The 16,050-nt window shown below is 38.9% G+C and overlaps 1 pseudogene; it reads right to left on the reverse strand.

Annotated features, from left to right (window-relative positions):
• Nucleotides 1–10,611: 10,611 nt before the first annotated feature.
• On the reverse strand, nucleotides 10,612–11,713 carry LOC144379888 (transforming acidic coiled-coil-containing protein 3 pseudogene; annotated as a pseudogene).
• Nucleotides 11,714–16,050: the final 4,337 nt, after the last annotated feature.

The raw sequence follows: 16,050 nt of genomic DNA on the forward strand, positions 1-16,050 counted from the left end.
ATAAGTAAAAAGAAGAATAGAGTTGAAGAACTCACACAAATTGATTTCAAAAGTTACTACAAAGCTACAGTAATCAAAATAGTGTGATACTGGCATACTGACAGACATATAGATCAATAGAATAATATTGGGAGTCCAGAATTAAACTTATACATTTATGGCCAACTGATTTTCTACAAGCATGCGAACACCATTCAATATGAAAAGAATAGTCTCTTCAACAAATGATGCTGAGACAACTGGATATATACACACACAAAAATGAAGTTGGACTCCTACATCACAGGGGTCATCAAAATTAAAAACTTTTGTGCATCAAAGGACATTAGTAAGAAAGTGAATAAACAACCTACAGAATGGGAAAAAATATTTGCAAATCATATATCTGACAAAAAGCCTAGTATCTTCAATAAATGAAGAATTCTTACAACTCAATAACAAAAAGTCAATTGAAAAATGGGCAAAGAATCTGAATAGAATCTGAATAGAATATGAATGATCTCTCCAAGGAAATATATAAATTGCCAATATTTGCATACATGAGAAGATGCTCAACATCATTAGTCATTAGGTAAATGCAAATCAAAATCACAATCATGTACCACTTGAATATGTACTCACTAGGATAACTATACTTTATTCTTTTTTTTTTTTTTTAAAGATTTTATTTATTTATTTGACAGAGAGATAGAGAGAGAACACAAGTAGGCAGAGAAGCAGGCAGAGGGAGAGGGAGAAGCAGGCTCCCCGCAGAGCAGGGAGCCCGATGCGGGACTCGATCCCTGGACCCTGGGATCATGATCTGAGCCGAAGGCAGCCGCTTAACCAACTGAGCCACCCAGGCGCCCACCTATACTTTATTCTTAATGAAAATAACAAGTGTTGGTGAAGGTATGGAGAAAGAACCCTTGTACATTGCTGATGGTAGTGTAAAATGGTTCAACCACTGTGGAAAATAGTTTGGCATTTCCTCAAAAAGTCAAACAGAGATTTACCATGGACCTAGCAATTCCACTCCTAGGTTAATATGCAAAAGAATTGAAAATAGGTACTCAAACAAGTAAACATACACACAGGTTCAAAGCAGTACTATTCACAATAGCCAAAAGGTAGAAATAGTACAAATGTCCATCAACATAAGAATGGATAAACAAATTATGGTATATACTTAGAGTGGAATATTATTCAACCATAATAAGGAATGAAGTACTGATACATGCTACAATTTGTAAAACTTGAAAACAGATATTAAATGAAAGAAGCCAAATACAAAAGTCCGCATATTGTGATTCCATTTATAGGAAATATTCAGAATAGGAAAATCCATACAGACAGAACACAAATTGGTAGTTACCAGGGGCAGGAGAAGGGAAAAATGGGGAACAACTGCTTAATGGGTACAGGGTTTCCTTTTGGAGTGATGAAAGTGCACAGCATCACGACTGTACTAAATGGCACTAAATTGTTCATTTTAAAATGGCTAATCTTATCATATGTGAATTTTACCATAATTTTTTAAAATTATGCATAAAAAGAGAGAGATCCTTGAAATAATAGCCCTTATGTAGATTATTACCTTCCAGGAGGATTGTTTAAATGCTCAATTCCTGAACTTTTATAATTTTTCCTCAGAGGACTTTAAAATAAGGTAATAATGCTACTTAATAGTCTTGAGTCCTTACTATGTAACAAGCATTATGTCAAAAAGTTATACATACAATACTTCCTTTAAACTTAATTATAGCCAAAATTGCCTTCAATTTAAAGAAGAAAAACTGAGGTATGGAGAGGTTAAACTGCCCAAAGTCACACAGACAGGAGGTAAATGGACCTCAGATGAGTATTCAGCTATTAACTATTCTTTAGTTTAACAACAGAATTAAAGAAATATTTATTCAAATTCAAAACGTGTTTATTGAGAAGCTGTTAAATTGTGTTTTATTCAGTGTGGTACACATAGCATTGATGGTACAAAAGATATCTGAAGCATATATGGATAAACATTTTAACAGATAGATTCCTTAAACTGCATTAAAATAAATGTATTAGATATCAAAACTATAACATCACAGATAGTACAATTGACATAACACTAAAGTAAATAAATTTGAAAAGCTAATTTCATAAAGAAAAATATTAAAAATAATACCTAGCATTTATTGAACATGTATTATTTGCTAGGCACTGTTTTAAGGGCTTTAGACATATTAATGCATATATTCATGTATTTAATCAATTATTAATACAGTACTTGCATGTAAAAAATTATGACAGATCTATTCATATATTGAAGGGTAGAAAATACTGGTATAATTAAAAGAAATAGCTTCTGTAGTTAGACCTGAATTTAACTCTGGGCTCTACCATTTAACAACTGTGACATGGCCAGGAAATGAAAAATTATTAACTGATATACCTGTACATCGAAAGACATCAGACTGTCAAAATAGACTTACTTTAAAAATAAATAAACTTCTAGAAATAAAAATACAATTAAATCCCTGATGAACACAGATGTAAGAATCCTCGACAAAATATTAGCAAACCAAAATCAACAATACATTAAATACATCAAGTGAATTCAAGAATATACATGATTATTCACCATGATCAAGTAGGATTTATTCCAGGAATGCAGAAGTGTATCAATATTTGCAAATCTATCAATGTGATACATCACATTAACAAGAGGAAGGATAGAAACCATAAATAATCAATAAATGCAGAAAAATCATATGACAAATACAACATCCGTTCATAATAAAAACACTCAGCAAAGTGGGTTTAGAGGAAACATACCTCAACATAATAAAGCCTACATATAAAAACCCACAGCTAACAACATATTCAATGGTGAAAAACTGAAAGATTTTCCTCTCAGGTCAGGAAAAAGACAAGGATGTCCACTCTCATCACTTTTATCCAACAAAATACTAGAAGTCCTAGCTGCAGCAATCAGGCAAGAAAAAGAAATAAAAGTCCTCCAAATTGGTAAGGAAGAACTAAAACTGTCACCATGTCCAGATAACATGATACTATACATAGAAAACCCTAAAGACTCCACCAAAAAACTAGTAGGCTAATGCATAAATTTGGTAAAGTTGCGGTATACAAAATGAATATACAGAAATCTATTGCATTTCTGTACATAAATAATAGAAATAGAAATAATAGAAAAAGAAATTAAAAATAATAGAAATAATTTTTATTAAAAAATAAAAACAATAGAAATAGAAATAATAGAAAACGAAATTAAAACAATCCATTTACAATTGCACCAAAAATAATTAAACGTCTAAGAATACATTTAACCGAGGAGGTGAAAAACCTATACTCTGATAACAAAAGGCACTGATGAAAGAAACTGAAGAAGACAACAGAAACAAATGGAAAGATCTACCATGCTCATGGATTGGAAGAACTGATATTGTTAAAATGTCCATACTACCCAAAGCAATCTACAGATTCAATGCAATCCCTATCAAAACACCGATAGCATTTTTCAGAGAACTAGAAAAAGAATCTGGAAATTTGTACGAAACTACAAAAGACGTTGAAAGCTAAAGCAATCCTGAGAAACAAGAACAAACCTGGAGGCATCACAATCCCAGATTTCAAGATATACTACAAAGCTGTAGAAATCAAAACAGTATAGTACTGGCACAAAAATAAGACACATAGATCAGTGGGACAGAACAGAGAGTCCAGAAATAAACCCACATACATATGATGAATTAATCTATGACAAAGGAAGAATACACAATGGGGAGAAAACAGTCTCTTCAACAAATGGTGCTGGGAAAACTGGACAGCAACATGCAAAATAATGAAACTGGACCACTTTCTTACACCATACACAAAAATAAACTCAAAATGGCTTAAAGACCTAAATGTGAGACCTGAAACCATAAAACTCCTAAATGAAAACATAAGCAGCAACTCTTGGACATTGGCCTTAACAACATATTTATGGATCTGTCCCTCAGGCAAGGGAAATAAAAGCAAAAATAAACAATTAGGACTACACCAAAATAAAAAACCTTTGCACAGCAAAGGAAACAATCAACAAAACAAAAGGCAACCTACAGAATGGGAGAAGATATTTGCAAATCATTCATCTGATAAGGGTTAATATCCAAATATATGAAGAACTCATACAACCTAATATCAAAAAGAAACAAACAATCTGATTTTAAAATGGGCAGAGAACTTGAATAAGCATTTTTTGAAGGAAGGCATCCAGGTGGCCAGGAGGCACTTGAAAAGATGCTCAACTAATCACTAATCATCAGGGAAGTATAAATCAAAACCACAATAAGATATCACCTGTTATCTTTTAGATTGGCTATTATCAAAAACAAAAAATAACAAATGTTGGTGAGGATGTGGAGAAAAAAAACTATTGATCACTGTTGGTAGGAATGTAAATTGTGCAGCCACTATGAAAAAACATGGAGATTCCTTACAAAATTAAAAATAGAACTACCAGACAATCTAGCTATTCCACTTCTGTGTATTTATCTAAAGTAAATGAAAACAACAATTTGAAGAGATAGTGCACCCCTATGTCCACTGCAGCACCATTTACAATAGCCAAGATATGGAAGCAACCTAAGTGTCCATCCATAGATGAATCCATAGATATATATATATATATACACACACAATAAAGTATTAGTCATAAAAAAGAATGATATCTTGCTGTTTGTGATGATCTGGATGGACTCAGAGGGCATTATGCTAAGTGAATAAGTAATAAAGAGAAAGATAAATGCCATATGATTTCACTCATATATGGACTCTAAAAAAAGAAAACAAAACAGAAACAGACTCATAAATACAGGATGTAAACTGTTGGTTACCACAGTGGGGAGGGTTTAAGGGTTGGGTGAAATAGGTAAAGGGGATTAAGAGACACAAACTTCCAGTTATAAAAGAAATACGCTTGGGGATGTAATATACAGCATAGAGAATATAGACCATAATATTATAATAACTTTAGATGGTGATAGATGATAACTAGACTTATGGGGATCATTTCATAATGTATAAAAATATCGAATCACTGTGATGTACACCTGAAACTAATAGGACATTGTTGTCAATTACACTTAAAAAGAAAGGAAGACAGGCAGGAAGGAAATCCTCCCCCAAATGGCTAAAATGCATAAATAAGCATGGCACACAATAAGAAATGTAAATGGTCAAAAAACATGTGAAAAGCTGCTCAAACATATTTTAAAAGTAAAGACAATGCAAATTAAAAGAACCAGTTAGACATAATTTTACTCCTACTAGAGTGGCGAAGAGATCAGAAAATACCAAGTGTTGTTGAAAGTATAACTGACACAAGCATTTTAGAAAACAATGTAGCATTATCATGTAACGCTTAACATGCGCTCTGATGTAGCAATTCTAATCCTAAACCTAAATGTAACCCTAAAGCAATTCTTAACATGTGGGCCAGAAGATACATACAAGAATAATAATGTATCATTTAAAATAGCAAACAGCCAGAGACAATTCAAATATCCAGTATCAGGAAAATGCACACATGAACCATGGTATATTATGCAGCAATAAAAAGAAACAAATTAATGCTGCATGAATGACACAATTTGAAGCAATTTTAGAAACATAATTTTCAGGGGCGCCTGGGTGGCTCAGCCGGTTAAGTGGCTGCCTTCGGCTCAGGTCATGATCCCAGGGTCCTGGGATTGAGCCCCGCATCAGGCTCCCTGCTCAGCGGGCAGCCTGCTTCTGCCTGTCTCTCTGCCTACTTGTTCTCTCTCTCTCTCTGTCAGATAAATAAAATCTTAAAAAAAAAAAAAAAAAGAAACATAATTTTCAATAAGTGAAGCAAGTTGCAGAAATCTAAAGCAGTCTGATACTATTTTTAAAAAAGCTGAGAAATAAGCAATACTAAGTGCCGGAGTCCAGCTCCAGCCGGGGTGGGTCTCTTGTAGGAAAGGATGGCGTCGGCGAATGAGGAGACACAAACACAGGATCAGGTTGCAAGCATCTCCTCCTGACAGCCTCGGAGGAACTTTATTTATATGTTAGGATTTTTTTTCCATACTTTCGTAACATGTGATTATGTTTTTTTACAATTTATCGAGATAATCTTAGATCATTTTCTGGATTACAGACATAACCTTCTTTCATTTTTCCTTTGTAATGATTAACATGACCTTTATTGATTTCTGCTTATTGACTTTCGCTAAAACTAAAAAACAATACGCAAAGAGAAAGGAGCTAGACAGAGCGTGACCGTCTTGTTACTTTGTTCTATAGCGCAGGAAATATAGTGAACTGTGGAACAGCTTAAGCTGTTCCTTTCTTAGAATCTTGCCGCTTCTGAGGCGCCTGGGGGGCCTCGTGGAATTAGTTTCATTATGATTGCTTAGATAGGCGTAACTAAGATGAGTAGTCACTTTATCACGAAACCCCAGAAATATTCCCACAATTACAAAGATTGCCATAAACAAAATGAAAGAGAAGAGCAGGAGCCAGCTGTGGAGTCTCCTGTTTTCAGGATCGTCCCCCATACTTGGACCTTGTCAAACAGCATGAGTAGCTTGGCTCACACCAACTAAGCAAATAGATCTATAGGTATTGAGAGATAAATCTAAAACTCTATGTTTCTAAAAGTCAGAGGGTGGTTAACTGTCAACGTCTAGTGCGTTGGGGTCCCTGGGTAAGGGTCGTGAAAGAACCAGGACACAGGGGATGCAGAGCAAAGGCAGCACTTGCAACTGCATGCAGTCGTTTATTTCCCACACAGCTATATACTTGCAGCGAACAGATAAGCATGACAATGTGTACTTTTAGCTGATAATAAGATCATGCCAACATCCTTGAAGAAAGACACGCAAGATATAAGAACAAACTATATCCTGTTTTTTGTTTGCCGAAGCGCGGAACTATCTCGGCCACCCTTCCTCTGGGAACAGCACGTTCTTATAAAAGAATACTTCTAATATAGGCAAGAGCCACTTCCTGCAGATCCAGGCATTCAGAACTTGCAACGTGAGATAAGGGGAAGAGAACATTTTCTCCTCCTGATCCAGGCCTGCCTGGTTGTCCTTAATCTCACTGCAGTCCTCAAATGACCTTGGTTACAAGGGGCTTACAAGCCTATACCATCACAGTTAACAACCTTCAGGATACTGGTTAACTCAGGAAAGATAGGCTAGGGGGATACCACACAGTAAATTCCACAATCTAAGTCTTAATCTTAAGTCATTGATTCAAGAATGTTTGCTTTATTATTAGGCTTCATAACTTAAATATATACATTACATATTTATAAAGCATCTTTCATATGTTGGCAACGTAGGTTTTTTTAAAAATATACTTTGTAAAGTATGGTATTTGCAAAAGAAAATATGTGTAGCTTTCACTGTTAATAGCAGGCATACCCTGAGTATTTTCAGCATGATTGCCCAGTCCTGAATTTGGGTTCATAAATCTTATATTGAGGCCAATGTAAGAGTTCATTTTGGCTCTGAAACTTTAAATGACATTTTGATACTATCTGTAGCTCCAGAAAAATCCCATAAATTATACTGACTCAGTAAATGGTTTTCCTTTTTTAGATGAAGTGAATATGATGACGTTATCTCTTCCTCAATAAAAAAAATCAATTTCTAGCTACAAAAGATTACAAGAATACTACATGTTCTTCAGATTAAGCCTGAGATGTGAAATGCAATCTAAGTTCTATATCCATCCTTCAGTTTCCAAAATTCCCTTTATATAACAAGCATGTTAAAATTTGAAAGCATTTCTTTTATATTTCCATAATTTCTTTTCATTTTAAATAAATTTTATTGTTTTTAACTATAAAATCACTTCAAAAATAGAGACATATAAAGTAAAAATTTTACCACCCATAGATAACAACTTTTTTGTTGTATATTTTTCTTTCTCGAGGTACATATACTTTAGATAATTGACATCAAAGTTCATCTAGTTTAACATCACGCTTTTGAAAGTATTTTAACACAATTTAATGCCTGCGGTTTCCTCAGGAAATCTTATTTTATTTGAAGCCTTCTTTACCTACTGTATCAACACTGATGGAAAAAAATATGAGAGCGGTTGGGTAGGAAGGGAGTCAGAGCAGAGCCTTATTTTAGGAGAGAAGCAGTGCTCACAACTAGCACTGTAAATAGTGGCTGAATTGAAGCAGATGGTATACATTCCCTTCATTAACATAGATATAGACAGCATTAATGCAGACATGGTCCTTTCCTATCTACGAACCCTGCCCACCACCTGAAGTTTAAGTTCATGTCCAAAGACCTGGCATTCAGGAAGCGCTGTCCCAGTATTCCACCCATTTTGTAGCCGGGGTAAGTCTGTGTTCTTTCTGAGCTGCCTTTGACCTCCAGGAAAAACAGCTTGAGCTTCAGAGAGTCGGGAAGATCGTATGAGATTCTGTAAGGCGCCCAGCACAGGAGAGCCAACTCCATAGGAGAGAGCGCAGCTGCTCCTTGTCCCGTCCGGCCCGGGGGTAGTCTCTTCTGGAGGCACGGAGAGCTTCATTAGAACTGCTTCCTTGTAGCTGCCAGGCTTTCACGTGAAGAACCGGGACCGTGCAACACTCTCAATAAACATTAAGACTACAGTGTTTGGGGAATGGGCGGAGGACGCCACGGCCCCCTCGGCCAGCGCTCCGCTGCCAGGCGGGCCGCTTTCCCTTTAAGGACCTGCGCGCCCATCCCGCGGAGGGCGCCTTCGCAGTTCGCGCGCCGCCACGAACGCAGATTCCTCCGCCGAGCCCCGCGCCCGTCTGCCCCGGGTTTCCTTCTCGAGCTCCCGCCAGCCCGCTTCAGGGCTCCCGGTTCGCACTTTCCCGGCCACTAGTCCCGGGCGAGACTGTCCCCCGGCTACCGGGCCTGGGCCCGGCCTGGTCCGCGGACCCGCCCCGTGGCGACCCGCCCCCGAGGCCGACACGCACTTCCGGCAACGCGGCCGCCAGGACGGAACCCGGCGGGCGGTCGTGGGCGCCCTGGCGGTCGTACTGCAGGGCCTCATGACACAGAATCATGCCCTCCGCGGGGAGAACAACGAGCTCACGCGCCTGGTGCGGTGGCGGCCGTGCGAGAAGGCCAGCCTGCTGGCCCGGTGTGTCCGCCCGCCGGCTTCCCTCACCACCACCCACCCCCCCAAACGTTTAATGGACTCCGCCCGACTTCCCGAGTTTTTGATCCAGGCAGCCTCTTACATACGGTTCTTAGAGGCCAGATTCTCCAACGACACCCTAAAGGTGGCATTTTTAACTAGCCGCCTCACTGGGACGGCCGAGGAGTGGGTAGTCCCCTACATCGAGAGGGGGAGGCCCATCCTGGCTCAGTTTCGAGGGCTTCGTGGACCCGCTGAAGCGGGCGTTTGGCTGAAACGGGTAGAAAACAAGCCGGTAGGGACCCCTCATTTGGGGAGGGACGGCTGTGAGCCACTGCACTTGGCTTTAATCCAGAAAGAGCTCTCCATCGCTTCTCGGCCTTTTGGCTAAGATCAAGTGCAGGACGAGCTCTCCAGTTCCCTGCTGCTGGGCCCTGACCCCTGCTTGGAAGCTTGGCCGCCGCCTGTTCTTGCCAACCCACTGCCCTTGTACCCTGTCCAGCAACCCAGCTACTGGCAGGGACCGGTGAGAAACTGAACCGCCCATCCAGAATCACGCCCCTGCCACCTCTTAAGACTGCTGCCCACTGCCTTTGAAAGGCAGGACCAACCTAGGAAGTGCCTGAGTTCGTCACACCCCGGTGGGAACTGATTTGGGTAGCTCAGGCCAGGAGACAGCTTCTAGAGTTAGTGTGCCGGCCAGCCAAATTGACGTTTCTCCCCCAGGAACCAGCTTTCTGTACTGGTTCCATCCTTAATTTTCTGTTCTGAAACCACAGGTCTCAAAGATTTTGCCTTTTGGGCAGAGGCACTGCACCATTACATGGAAAAAGTATTTACTTTTAAGACCTTAAATATATATCTTGCATTACTATATGTCCAGTACTAGGTGTTAAGAGAAACAGATGCATAAGACAAAACATGACCTCAGGAGCACGATTTTGTTCTGAGAAAAAATTTTAAGTGCATATTCTGATGTCTGGTAAAACATGCTTTTGTGTGTAAAGAATGCATATTGGATTCTTGTTTTATGGCCTTTTAAACTTTTTACCCCATAGTTTATTTAAAACTATTTTAAAAACATGCAGCTTACAAAGGAGACAGAACCCAGCTTGAGCAGTTTGTAGTTTTGTTACTGATTTTGTGAAGGTGGTGTTTTTAAAGATGCATATAACTTGTGGCCAAACCTCTAATTATATTTTTGCAAAATGTGATTAAAAGACAGGTTATAACAATTATCTTATCATTGCCAGTTAGCATTATAGGAGTTTGTAAGGAAACTGGGCCCCTCAACATCTCTTATATACTACACTTCTGCAGCACATATGTTCTAACAACAACAAAAAATGAATCTTGGACATATTGACCAATAGTTTAAAGCAGTGGTTTTCCCACAGAAAAAAAATTTTAAGATACGGCACCAAAAGTTTTTTTCAACAAACCTCACGAGCGCATATTGCATAGGATACAAAAACTCCCTAATGAGCATCAACATTTAATAAGTCAAGTACAGCTAAAAATGTAACTCAGATGTCAAAATATCTCATACTTACTTTTATATAGCCACCCTTTTTTTGAGGATCATTGAGATCTCCACTAAAAGAAAAATAAGAGAAGTACATGAGGCTTGCTTACAGTTACATGGAGAGATAGGAGAGGGGAGAGAGGGCCACAGATCAGTGGCTTCCACATCAGATTTTTCCACCCCCGAAATCAGATTGTAACAGATCAGTTCATGATCAGTGATGATCAGTTCATCATTTTCTTTAGACTTCTGCTGAATGGTCTGCAGGGAATGGTTTCACATCTGGCCCCTTACCAATCTCACCTAGAAGGCCAATAGGCCACTGAGGCCCTCCTTCTGACCTGGTCAATTTCCTTATCTGCTAGTTTGAGATGCTCTTCTGTGTGGGCCTTTAATGCTTGGTATCTTTGGCCTTCCATTTCAATTCATAATATGTAGCCCTCAATATGCTTCTTCATTTTGGGGATAGTCTTCAATCACCTTCTGCTTTTCAAATCTCTTGAAGAGTCAGAGAAAGATGTGTTCATAGAGTTCGTGTCTATAATAAGTTGATCTTTTTCTTTCAGACCTAGATTTCAGCTTTGGCAAGTTCCTTCTGTTTCAGCTTCCTCACCTGGGGTACAGTCCTTAAAAATCCATCCAGAATTTTCCCCATCTCCAGGCGTTTCATGTGGAGCTCCTCGTATTGCTTTTTAATGCCAGATTTTCCATTTACCTGGCTTTAACTGCCATGTCCAGGTCCTTCTAGCTAAACTGCAGTACATCTATGATGGGATCAACAGACAGAGGCAGCTCCATGGCCCAAGGACATACGGGGGGAGAGTCTATCACAGACATATCCAGAGCTCCTAAGAAATCAAATGCCACCAGCCTCATTTTAGATGGACTTCCTCGGGAGGGCTTGGCGTAATAAATGTTGTCTGTCCCAGTGGCCACAGAAATTAATTTACTAGGGCTATCTTTCAGGAGTGGGTCAAATTTGAGGTATAAAAGACTATTCTCAGAGATTAAGTGTATGCTTACTGTGATGAGTACTGAGTAATATATAGAATTGTTGAATCACTGTACATCTGAAACTAATATATACTATGTTAATTATACTGGAATTAAATAATAAAAAATATAAATAAAAAGTAAAAGAAAAGTGACTACCAAACAGAAGCCATGGTAAACAATCTCCAATAAAAACACATGACATGAAGAAAAAGGAGAAAAAAAAAAAGACCGTTCTCAAAATGGACTCCTTAAATGAACACGTTTCAAACTGCTCCAAACAATTCACCTCCATCCCTGTGCTAGAACTTCAGCTGGGTCTCTGAAGCTCCCTTTTTCCCTTCCCCACCCCCAGACAAAATGTACTTATTCAGTACTTAGGAGGAATTTAGACATACAAGGAACTTCATATACAACACTGAAAGGGAGATTTTTACACGTGAGTTAGAAGTGCAGGAAATTGGCCTATGGATACATGATTAGTAAGCAAGGGGGTCAGACTTGTTCTAATCCCACTAAACCACGTGCATCGCAAGTGTTAATATTCTGCCCATCATTTCTTACTCTTAAGGGAGAGAACTAAATTTCAGTTATGGCCATAAATCACAGTTTATACATCTCGTATATTTTACATAAATAACTGTGAGTGCTGCCCTAAATAGCAATTCATGAGACTTCCAAAGTTGTCCTATTTGACCATTCAGAACCACAGCACTTTGCCTAAAGTACAAGCATTTTTACAATCCTGACTACCTTCAACAGGAGAAGCAAAGAGGCAATCTGTTTTCATTTCATCCATTGGCCCCTCTCTGAAACCTCGCAGAGGAGAGTGAACTTATTGTCCAATATCCACTGCCACTTAAGAGTTAATAATAGGAGATTAGCTTTAGAAGATACTTAATATGATGACTTACTACAAATACACAGCATCAACACAGCAGTAACATTCAGTTGGAGAATTTAAAAGATGTTTTGGTATAAATCATGTAATTATTGGCTTGAAAATCCATTGCGATGTTCTAAAGTTCTCTGAGTAGCAGCAAACTACAAAAAGCTAAAAGCTAAAAAAAAACTTCACTTAATACATATAGAAGTTTTCGTCCTGCTCTTCACACTAGAGATTTATATATCAGAATGCACATTTGACACCAATGAACTTAAATTTAGAGGGGTAGAGTTTAAGACTATAACAAGATAACAGGTCTGCACATTGCTTTATCATAAACCAACTAATTAGCTTTCAACTGTGTTATGTGCTCAGTAGTGTTAAGACCCCCCAAAAGGCATCTAATGACAGAACTAAAATTATCTTGCCTTTAAGAATTATGATTTTTTCCTAGAACTGTATTCATTAATTCAACAAAAATTAATTCAGCACCAGCAATATGCGAAACACTGTTCTTGACCTTGCTAATTCTCCAGAACACAAAGCTAAGAGTCTTTACCTTCTTATAGTTTGCAGTCTATTTGCAGGTCTTTCAAATAAAGAAACGGGTGCAAATTCTGAGCATGCACAAGTAATGTAACTATGTGTCCTCAGGCCCAAGTTCACTGACAGCTACAGTGGACAGTTTCCAGCGTAAACCTTCCTTCCAACCTTCACCTTCCAACCACAGGCTTTCCTCATCTGTGTTCATGAGAGTGAAACCCTCCTCTTTGAGTCCATGTCAGGTTCCGGCCCATGCGGAGGAAGGTGGGCAGAGCTCACTGCCCAGACTGCTTATGTGAGCGGATGCACCCCCAACAATCCACAGTTCCTCCCTCACCTGCTGCTTCGGAGATCCTCCCCACTGACAGTGTGCTTTTTATTCTCAAGTGATTCCAAGTTTACTTCCAAAATTGAGGAATACTGATAAAAGGGAGATTTGCCCCACCCCCACCCCCTCATAGAGAGCCAGGTGAACTTAAGAAGGGGTCCATGTGGAAAAAAAATGCACAATTGTTTAGTTTCTTTTGAGTTTGGCTTCTATAGCTTTACTATTTTGGGCATTTTGTGAGTTGCCAGAAAATCAAGCAACTCTTATATTAAATTAGAGAATGCGCTCTAGAGCCAAATGAGCATAATTATTTTTGGTAATGCTTTTGCTTTTATTTCCCTCTCTTATGCAAGTTGTTAAGATCTGACTATCTTAGCTAAAGTTAGGTTCATTTAATAGCTTTATTTCAGACATCTTAATTTCCTGCCAATTAATTGAAGGTAATTCACTAGCAGAGCAGGTAATGCAAACTGCAGATAACTATTAATTCAAGTAAAATAAAATCCTTCATCTTCCCTAGACCCTTTTCAAATGGCCTGCTGTCAGCAGTCCTCCACGGTGATTCTCACACGTGAGGGAGCATCAGCATCACCTGAGGAGATGATTAAAAACCACAGATTGCTGGGTCTGATCTCCAGTTTCTGATTGAGTAGGCCTGGGTTGGCATCGGAGAATTTGCATTTCCAATTAGAGTTCTTAGGTGATGCTGTTGCTGTTGGTGTAAGGATAAAACAAATTAGATATAAGAAAAATACTAAATTCTCTCTGGTGCAAAGAAAAAAGAAAGAGCATTTACTTGAGAAAATCTGTCAGTGTACATTCTTTCTCTGCCTCACGAAATGTGCAGGCACCTTTTTAAGGCAAAGTAGGTCCTTTGCTCACTTAACAATCCGGGAATTTCTCTTTGAAATGGGACCTGGAACCATCACTTTGAAATGCAATCATCGGGAAGACAGCAGCCCTATCTCCCAGTTTGCTGGGAGAATCAGAGCCTAACTTCAGAAGGGACCTGGCTCCAAATTATAAACCTACCTTCTGTCATAACGTAGGAGATATTTATGTTTCCTTTGTATGAAGGCAATTAGTCCTCTTACTTGAGAATTAGTTACCGCTTATCTTGAGAACGTGGATGTGATGGTTTTATCTGCATGCCTGAAAATTGGGTGGCATTTTTTTTTTCTGTCTTTGCTATCTCTTTAGTGGTTTTCCTGTGATCCACATCACATTCTGATTTAATGTTTATTCAATAATAAAACTGTTTTATTTCGCTCCTACCTTTATGGACAGCTTTTAAAGGTTAACAAGAGATTTTGTTTTTAATTACATTTCCCTGACATCAAACTGTGCCACACTTTGAGTGAGAACCACTGCACAATATGAACCTAGATGTATATCTATAATTTCTTCCTAGAATTTTACCTTGTTAGCTCTACCCTGTTCTTATAGCCTGTTAAAGTCTTTTTGAATCTTTGAATTTTGATTCTATCATCCTCCATACTTTATATCATATACAAAATTGATACACTTGTTTTATGTTTTCCATACCATCAGTAAGTTCTGGAAAGAGGCAGCAAGGATCCTTGTAACATGTCGTGCTCACAGGATTAGTCATCAGACAATTATATATCATATAATGTGCCAGGTACTGAAGACACAACTATGAACAAAATAGTCCTGACTCTCAAGGAGCTTACAGCGGGGAAGACAAAGAAACAGACTGTTGTGATGCAGGACTGCAGTGGGGAGGTAGGAAGAGTGTGCCCGTAGTAGCACAAAGGGTGGCCCCTGACCTCAGCCTTGGAGGGCGTTATGGACGAAATGTTTGTATCCCTCCAAAATTTATAAGCTGAACTCTTAACTCTCCATGTCCTGGGATTAGGAGGTAATTAGGCCATGAGGGTAGAGCCCTCATACATGAGATTAGAGCCCTTGTAAGAAGAGGCACAAGATCTTGCTTCCTCTCTCTACTCTGTGAGGATACAACACAGGATAACCATCTGTAAACCAGGAAGCAGGCCTTCACCAGACCTGGATCTGCTGGCACCTTGATCTTGGGCTTCCCAGCCTCGAGGGCTATGAGAAATAAATGTTTCTTCTCTAAGCCACCCCCCAGTCTATGGCATTTGGTGTAGCAGCCTGAGCTAAGACAGGGAGCCAGAGATGACTTCCTAAGACAGATGCCAAAGCTGATAGGGGAAAGATGAGTAAGAATGAGGAAAAGAGGAAAAGAACATTGGTCTAGGCAAAAGACTAGTATTTCCAAAACCCAGAGGTATGAGAATGTGTACATTTAGGGAATTGTAAGTAGTTCAACAAAGCTGGGGGTGATTAGGAACACTATAGGAGAATAGGCAGAGGCCAGATTACTATGCTTAGGAATGGTGTCAAATACCCGCAAATCCACCTAATTATACCAGTGTCGTGTTTCTCCATTTGATCTATGTGCACACCTTATCTTCGATCTCCTGTTGAGTTCGTAGGTGTTTAGAATGGTTTGATCCCTATCCAGCTGAATTCCTGGGACCAGACGAAATCTAGGTCTCCTACTCCTCCGCCATCTCGCTCCTATGTGCACACCTTATGACTTAGTCAAATGACTTAAAATTGAGATACATAAAGTATCTATCATTGGTCAAAGCAAATCTT

The sequence above is a fragment of the Halichoerus grypus genome, chromosome 13, assembly GCF_964656455.1.
Source record: "Halichoerus grypus chromosome 13, mHalGry1.hap1.1, whole genome shotgun sequence".
In the NCBI taxonomy this organism is placed as follows: domain Eukaryota; kingdom Metazoa; phylum Chordata; class Mammalia; order Carnivora; family Phocidae; genus Halichoerus; species Halichoerus grypus.